Source organism: Emydura macquarii, unplaced genomic scaffold (assembly GCF_026122565.2).
Source record: "Emydura macquarii macquarii isolate MOO-44397 ecotype Brisbane River unplaced genomic scaffold, CSIRO-AGI_Emac_v2 contig_2617, whole genome shotgun sequence".
NCBI classification, from domain to species: Eukaryota; Metazoa; Chordata; order Testudines; family Chelidae; genus Emydura; species Emydura macquarii.
The window spans coordinates 218,985-226,307 of NW_027132754.1; positions in this window are offsets into that span (position 1 = coordinate 218,985).

Sequence of the window (7,323 nt, forward strand, 5' to 3'; positions counted from 1 at the left end):
CTCCACACTATTGCAACCTGCAGAGGACTGGGCACACATGCCCTCTTATATGTTTTATCCATCAGCAGTTAAGTGTGTTCTGCCTGTGTCTCCCAACTGAAGTTTCCGGTCCTGCCTAGGCAGGATGACTCTGATTGATGAGAGAACTGACAAAAGGCTCATCACAAGAGGGAAGGGTGAGCAGTTGAAGGTACACACTGGCATTGCTGCCACCGGTGCAAACCTCAAGTATAGCTGTGATGTACAGGGGTGTAAAACAGTTGTGCAAATCATGTCTGAGGGGCAGATTAATGCTGGGTTTTGTGCAGTCACTAGTGCACGGGGAGTTTAAAAATGCGACTAAATTTAACATATGCAGTGGTGGGGTAGCCATGTCGGTCCCAGGATATTAGAGAGACAAGGTGGGTGTGGTAATATCTTTTTCGATCAACTTCTCTTGGTGAGAGCGACAAGTCTTTGAGTCACGCAGCATATAGAGAGCTCTGTGTGACTTGAAAGCTTCTCTGTCACCACCAGAAGTTGGTCCAGTAAAAGGTATTACTTCACCTACCTCGTCTCACTAAATGACTGTGCCGGTGACCCATCCCCAGATGACACTGGTTTACATGATTGCTAGGTGCAATGCTAGAAAGGTGCACCAGCGTAACCAGATTTGAAATGGATCATTAAACCAGGGCACACCTCGAATGGAAATGCACAGCTTAATTTGGCAACATACCAGTGCCAGCTAAACCTGCCTGAGCGAGGCTTAAACTGGTTTAAGGGTGTCTACATTAGGGGTTGGCATCAGTTTAACCAGATTACTTTTAAATCTAGATGGTCTGGGTCCTGAACATCTTACAATCTTGTTCGGTCGTGCTAGGTGCTGTACAAACACAGAACAGTAAACAGCTTTCTAGTGCATGGTCAGAACAACATTTCATCCTGGGTATGAGATCCCAGCATAGACAAGACCTTTAAACTGTTAAATCCTTCAGTGTTTTGTAAACACTTATTGAAGATCAATGACTTTCCAGTGACGGAAGCGTTCCTTTTTGAAGCCTCCTTCTCAAGAGGCTAAGTCACAAACGTTCCTCTGATCTCAGTCAAAACCAGGGGAAGTCCCAGCCGAGTGTTTCTGATTATTACTAAGGCTTAAAAAAAACAAGCAGTAAAATTTCCAACATCTCGGGCCTGACTCCTCCATCAAAAAAAGGAACACGCCTGACTTCATAAAAATCCTTTCAAGGTCACCTTTGTATTAAAGCTCTGGCTGACTCCAGTAAATGTGACTCAACTTTCTGTGCTCGAGGATTTTTGGAGCTTTTGCTGCTACTTTACTTTAGTCCCGGAGCTGTTAAAAAAAAAAAAAAAAAATTTTGGGTGGCTGTGGGAGGGATTTTTTCCATGCTTTTTTTTTTTCCTCCTCGTACATCTTTCCAATCACTCACGCCCACGCCCCCCAGGATTTCCTGTTGCAATTAACAAGCTTGTTTTCCAGCAAGGGAGAAGACTTGTACCACCATCTACGCAGCAACAGATCACTAGCTGAGTGTATTTAAAAAGGTTAGTCTGTTTCCTCTGAAGCATCGGATATCGCAGCAGGAGCTGAGATGGGCTTAATTATCTACTCTGCCGTCAGAACTAACGAATCACTCTGGCTCCTGACGGACAATTGCTGTAGACTGAAAGAAGGCCTTGATCCTCTGCAGGGATCCTTCTGCCCGGATGTCGTTCCAGGGAAGCGTGTGTGAGGACTGAGGAAGGATGGACTAGCAGTTGAGACACTAGGCTGGGACTCAGGAGATGAGATTCAGTTCCTGGCTGTCAGTCTCCCTGTGCAAAGCGGGATCAGGAGCTACCACCCTGCCTGGCTAATATTGAGTGCAGCCCCTTTACAAGTGAATTGCAAAGGGGAAAGCAAGTATTAACAGCCTCTTTGCTAGAGGCGCCATATTTTACCTCTGCTCTCTTGTGCTCTGGGGGGGGCATGTGAAACAGCAGGTCCTCTTTGCCAGAGGACTCACCAAGGCCAGTGGAGATTTGAACACCGATGGCTTGTGAGACAGCAACTTGAGCTGTAGTTCTCCCAGCTGAGGTTGGGGGATGATGCAGATGGGCAGGGGCACCCTGCCTGCAAATCCCTACTCTCTGATCTCTGCCCGGCTCCCTCCCTGCACCAATCTTTCACTTAAGCCATGGCCCCAGAATGTCCATGAATCGAGACAATGAGGGCCTGAGTCAATGGGAGTTTGTTCTTCGTACTGCCCATGCTGTGCTTTGCAGCAGGTCCTCAACGAGCAGCCGCCAGGAGCTACCAAGCCCTGACAGAGGAGGAAAATTGCTGCCTTTTGTTGTGTTGGCTGTTTGTTTTGATCTAGTCTAATGGGAATCAGGCTGAACCAGCCCTCCGGCACAGGAAGAATGGCCTCAGCCCTTAATCAAAGGCTTGTTTACCAATTGGAGCCTAGTCCCCCACACTGCAATTTCTTTTGTCTGTGCCTTGGCTGGCAGGCAGCAGCCAGGAACTCCCAGCAAGGGAGGGAAAGTGCATTTCCCCTTCTTGGCGAGATCTCTGCTTGCATCTCTTCCTTCCCTGAGTCCGTTCATGGGAGCAGACCCACATCCATGTAGCCCAGTTTCCTGTCTGACAGAGGCCAGCATCAAGCTTCCTAAGAGGAAGGTGGAATTACCCTGCACTGGTGGCACAACCAAAGCATCCTCTGAAGTTGCAAGACTTAAGAGGCTGGTTCACGACTCTGGGAGGATTTAGATCTCTTGTTTGCTGCTTAAATCGTCTGTTCTCTCTCTGGATGGTCTCATTAGCCACATAAATGTCTGATCTTTCAGGTAGTAATAATCCTGCTAAGATCCTGCCACAGGATCCTGTGGCAGGAAGTTCCCCGGATCGCTTGGGCTGGGTGGGGAGGAATGGAGTATTTCCTCTGATCAGTTCAGAACATGCCACCTTTCAGTACCACAGAACGCCCGTTTAGTGTTGCCCTTTGCTGCGTTAAAGCTGAACCACACAGCAGAGGTGAATGGGTTTGCTGCCTCTTCTATTTTGTTTCTGCTGCCTGATCTTTAGATAGCCAGAACGATCTTTTTCTCTTTACATGAGGAAAGCAGGCCTTGTCGGACTAATTTTTCCTGAAAGGCTCTTGGGCAACTAGAGAACAGCCAGGAACATCAAATGGCAGAAGCCACGCTAGGGCAACCAGCCGAGTTAGAAGAGGAAGTGGCTTTTCCCCCCCTTGCTCAAAACTTTGTAATGCCTCTGTGACTCTAGGACCATATGAAGACTTGGGAGAAAAGACTTCTCTGTTAGAATTCAACACGCAGTCCCAGTGAGGGCTGTGAAATTGCCACACTCCCACAGGTCTTTGCTGGAGGACTCATCTCAGCAGTAGCAGTCACTAGAGTGGGAGAGCAGGAGATTCTTCCCAGCTCTGACACTGACCCGCTGTGTGATCTTGGTCATGTCACTTCTGTGTTCCTGTTTCCCTGCCCACCTTCGGTTCTTCCTGTTTAGATAGGAAGCTTTTAGGGTCAGGTGCTTGTACAGCACCTAGCACAATGAGGTGCTGATCTCAATTGAGGCCTCAAACTGTTCCTGCCATATCACTAATGATATTCCCAAGGTGAAAATCAGGCAGAAACCACCCCTCCCCCCAATCCAACCTAAAGGATCAACTTTACAGGCTTGCTTCCTCCATTGTATAGAAAGAGATCACCCGTTTTTTCTGGCAGGCAGCTCCCTGTCCGTGGGTCAGTCTGAAAACACTCTGAAGGGCTCTATGGCAATCAGCAACTGCCGGGCAGGGTGCCTTTGTGTCGGGCTATCTCATTTTATAATGGAAGCTGACCTGCTTCGTAGCCAGCAGTGTGACACAGCTCTGCCCCACAGGGGACCTGGGTCCCATTCCCCGCACTGCTGCTGGCCTCTGGGTGACCTTGGGCAAGTCACTGCCCTTCTGTGCCTCCGCTTCCCACGCTGTGACATGGGGAAAACTTCCTTTGCGAAGGGCTTTGCGCTCTATGGATGAAAGGTGCCATTGCAGAGGTAGGGGGTGATATTTTATGTAGGTGATAGTTTGATGCAGACATCTATCTCTCTTTGCAGTTTTACACTGATCTTCCCACCTTACACACACGGATGAGATGAAAACCTAAATAGTCTTGCTGGGAGGTTCCAATCTACCGTGACTTTATGTCTTAGCATTCAGAATCGTACCACACAAGATGCCAAAACCAGAGAGAGACACAGCAGGTTGCTCCCCTGCAGAGCACGCTACCCTGCAAGCAGGATCAGGAACTGCTTCTCCCTCCTCCTGCCCCCCTCGTTAAAATGATGACTTGGTGGAATTACAAGCTTTCCGTGCACCAAGTCACAGTTTCAGGGCAACTGGGGCTTTGTTCCCCCTCCATGGCCCACTAAGGGCCCCCATTTTAGGCTTCTGGCTCTCAGCCATCACCTCTCTTGGGAGGAGATCCACGTCTCTCCCTCCTGACCAGAGGTTTCAAGGCTTCACAGCTCCCTGCGTTACACTGCAACCCAAACAGCCCCAGCAGGCCAGCACTTGTGCTTTGTTTTCTCTCTCAGGCTGGTGAGCAGTGTCTTGCCCCCAGGTGCAAGTTACCATCCAGCTCCTAAGCAAAGATGTTTATTCTTCAGGTAAAAGCATTACAGAGAAAACAAAAAAAGCATCTACGCGCATGCTAGAAAGCTCACCCGAGGTCACCCCAGCTCCAGCCGAGGGCACTGACAAGTTTTAATCCTTCAAAGCCCCCAACTGGATTTTTTTCCCCAATGGTTACATTTTCATCCATCGTGTCGATCCAGAACCCAGGCTGGGCAAATCAGCTGTTCTTTTCACAGCTTGGCCCTTTGGTCTTGGCCTTCTGGGACAGGTAATCAGCAGACAGTGCCCCTTTCCCCACAGCACAGCTTCAGAAAGCTGGGTTTTTGCATAAGTGGAGTAGGGGAATTTTGCATTAACTTTCCCCAGGAAATCCATTTAAAACTTAGTCCCCAAAGACCATATGTGTCTGGCCCATTTGTAATAGTCTTGAACTCCCAGGCCTTGCTTCTGTCACATCCTCCCCCGCACCCCCCCCGAGGTTACATATGACCCCAATCCCCCGTAATACAATAAGGCATCGTGAGGATATTGCATGAAATCGCTGTCTCAATCTCACACCACATCACTAGCCACCCAGCAGCGTAGGGTCTGAGCACCTTTCATGTAAAGTCCCTAGTGGGCATCATAGAGTCTAGCTCTTTTCCAGTGTGGGGTCAAAACACTGTTTGGGCTATGGGGTTTGTTGAGGGTATTTTGTGGGGTTTGTTGTGTCATTCCGATGCTGATGATGATCGACTGTAAGCTTCTTGTTCTAGGGATGGTCTTTGTGTGTCTAGCTTCCTAGGCATTATCCCATTCCCAGTAAAGGCGGGAAGAGCTCTTTTGAAGAGTGAGATGTATGCCCCCAAAGCATAAACTTTATGTACCTCAACTGCTACAGTTCATGTCTATAAAGCCCAGATGGCCTGCCCTGAGCTAATCGCACCTGTGTCTCTTAGCTCAAACTTTCTTATCACAGGTGGTGCAGTTTGCTGCACTCTTTTGTCCCTCACCCTGCGGCAGTAAACGTAACCCACAAGGTCATACTTTCTTGTCTGTTTCGCTTCCTTCCACCAGCGCAGGCTCTGTTTGGATCTCCGCCGGCCGCAGGGATCTGCTGAAAACAGTGAGCTTGCTTTCATTCCAGCAGGCTTCATAAAAACCCATCTCATATTGATTTAATGTTTCAAAATTGAATCAATTCAGAGCTTTTGCAAAATCCCCTTTTGAGGTTAAACCGTCTAACTTCTACCTTCATTTCCTATTAAAGTCTGGGCCAAATCCATGGCTGCTGTAAATCAGACATGGTTCCACTGGAGCCGTTGGACCAGATCCTCAACTGCTGTGCCTCTGCTGAAGTCAGTGGAGCTATGCTGCCTTACAACAGCTGCTCAGGTTTGCTATCTTGATCTAAAAGTCGATTTGCCTCCTAGGTTGTTCTGTGTGCAATCAATTTTGTTTTAGATCAGGGCATGGTTTTCCCAGGCTCCGAGCAGGGGAAGGGGTTAGGGAGAGAGCCACGGGGACATAACGTCACGTCTACCATCAAGCACAATATTTCAGTGGTCTGACTTTTCTTTTAATTATTATTTTGTGCCTGTTCCCAACCTTTCTCCTATGTGGGAGGGTGACCAGCCCCCTTATTGGAAAGCTGCAGCTTCTGTTAAATGGAGGAGCTGCTTTTAGAAAGCCCAAGGGACTAAGCGGCAAGAAGGTAATGGTATTGCTAACTACAAGCATTCAAAAGGGTGAGCTTAGTTTAGAAACACCCCATGAGATCATCTTTAAAATAAAAAGTGTGTGATGTTCGTTGTTTTTCCTATGGTTTTTGAGTCTTTAAGGGGTCATGTTTTTCAACCTCGCTGCAGCTCTGAAGGCTAGAAACTAAAAGCTGAGATTTGTGCATAATCCCATGAGTCCAGGAGTTGGGGCTTTAACCACCCACTGTGTCCTGCCCATCATGATAAAATAAGAGTTGATGACACTGAAATAGTCCAACTTCAGCAATTCATTTAATGTTGCAGTAGCACCTCCAAGCTGCAGCTGGGAGCGAGGGCCCAGCACAGGCAGAGAGAACCACCCAGACAATCCACAGCCCCATGCTTTGACGATGGGACCTGCCTTTCTTGAGGGGAAGGGGAGCTGGATTCTACAATGACTTCAGCAGCAGCATGCATAGAGCTCTACAGTGCTTAGGTGGAAGTACTGCACCTTGCACAGGGAGTTGTAGCAGCAAGCTGCTACTGTCACTTCTCTGCCCATGTAAATCAGCTTCCTGGATCAGCAGTGCAAATTTCTGCCCTCAGTGACACCTATGTGCGTTGAATAGTGATTTGAAGCGAGGCGGGTGAGGGGAGGTAAGATCAGCTGTTAATCTGGTGTGGCTGATGTTTTATTAAGGGAATCTCCCAAGAGTATTTTCCTCAATGTGTGTTAAATTCCATGCCTAGGTGTTGTGGGGGGGGGGAACCCCAAGAACTAAACAGATGCGTTCTCAAAACACAGACAGGTGCCAGCAGATCCCTGGCAAAGGCTCTTTGATGAAGCTAGAGGTTTTTAGTTGGTTCATGGAGGAGGGGGATATTTCGAGTGTTATCTGAAATGGGGGGAGGTGGGGGGTCAGGCAAATGGAGTGATCCTGTCCTGGGAAATACCTGCCAGTGGGTGCCACCTGCATCATGTCAAAGGCACATTGCTCCTTACACATGTTGGAGAGTCAGAG